Here is a 1624-nt window from a genome sequence, read left to right on the forward strand (position 1 = left end):
GTTTGTTCTGGTTTTTTTTACAGTGTGCGTGGAGGATAAGACACGTTGACATAGTATGGGGAGGGGAGGTGAAATGCTTCAAGACATCGCTGACAATTTCGAATACATCACAGTTTTTTAAAACATATTGATCTGCCTGTTATTTTACCCTAAAGTGAGACACCAGAAAAGAAAATGTCCAGTGACAAACAGTGCTATTAGTTATATTGATATTATCACTTTCTTTAACAAGCTTTCTATTTCAGGTTCTGAGCTATCACTCATTGTAGAAGATACAGGAGAAGTAAAACAGAGTTCACATGGCCTGTTTCACTGTTGGTGAATTTAATGTAAAGAGCTATTCAAAGCCTGGACAAACAAGCCATAGTTCAATTTTATTTAGCTGCTTTCTGGATAGAGAAATTTCCATTTATCTGAATGGTTAATATTTTCTCTGAAACAGATAGCAGGTAGTAGCATGATTGAAGAAGTTGAAAAAATAATGTTTTGTTCCTGTTCTGCTGAATGTTGTGTGACCTACTGTCTGCGTCGTGATTATGGAATGGTCTGCTCCATGTGTGCCAGGAATTAACACTGCTTCAGATAATTTCTTTTTTTGCATGACTGCAGGAAATTAGAGCAGACAGATTCAGCCACTGGTGTTTAACAAACAATGCAGGTATCAAAGCCTTTAACAGTTTCCTCTTGCTTCGTGACAACAGAAGAGAATGCAAAATGTCATAATATCTAAGAAGGAAGCTTGCTGGCGCTTGAAATAGGTTGAAAGCCTGGGTCTGCACGGAAATGGTCTGATCTCTGGATGTGCATGGATATTTTGGGGGAAGGTAGAAAGCGAGGAGGGTTAAGGAAACTGAGTCCACAGTCAAGTCCTGAAGATTTTTAAGTCATAAACATTGGCAGAATGTAGAGCAAGTGTTTAGGTCAGGGTCATTTCAAATGTTTTTAACTTTTTTTTTTTTGTGGTATTGCTTAGGAAATTCAAATATCTGCATCTGTGCCCCTCACAGGAAATTGTTCTGAAGAATTTATGGAAGTTTGCTTTTCCTCTACTGGAAAACATGGAAGCATTTCACTCACGCGAAGGGCTTTAAGTTAGTTGTCAGAGGTGGGTGGCTGGTTCCTTGTTTCCAGAATTACCTGTTACGAAGTCTCTGGGGCAAGAAAAAAAAATAGCGGGTTTTAGGTACAGTGGAAAGAAGGAAGTTTTGTTACCACAGCGGGCTGAAATGTAAAAACTCATCTAAACAATAGAAGAAATAGTCTTTACAAATAGTAAAATAAAAAGGGCAGGGTTGTTGGGTTTGGGGTTTTTCTGTAGTGATTTCTCCAGTCGTGTCTGAAGTGATGGATGCCAGCTGCCTGTCACCGCGAAAGGGGGCTGTCTGTCCAGCTGCAGGCAGTAGCAAAAACGCAGAGCTGCCGGCAGACGATGAGCGGGCGAGCACCGTCAGTACGGCGGCAGGACCGCGGCGCAGCCGGAGCTCCGGGACGGGACGGAGGCGTCACCGCCGTCCGCTGCCCGCGGGCGCCCGCCGCTCTGCCTTAAATACCCTCCTCGCGCCTCTCCGGCGTCACGTGGCGGGGGAGGCCCCCAGCCGGGCCGGCGCCCCATTGGCCGGCGGGG

This window comes from Haliaeetus albicilla, chromosome 27 (genome assembly GCF_947461875.1).
Source record: "Haliaeetus albicilla chromosome 27, bHalAlb1.1, whole genome shotgun sequence".
Lineage (NCBI taxonomy): Eukaryota > Metazoa > Chordata > Aves > Accipitriformes > Accipitridae > Haliaeetus > Haliaeetus albicilla.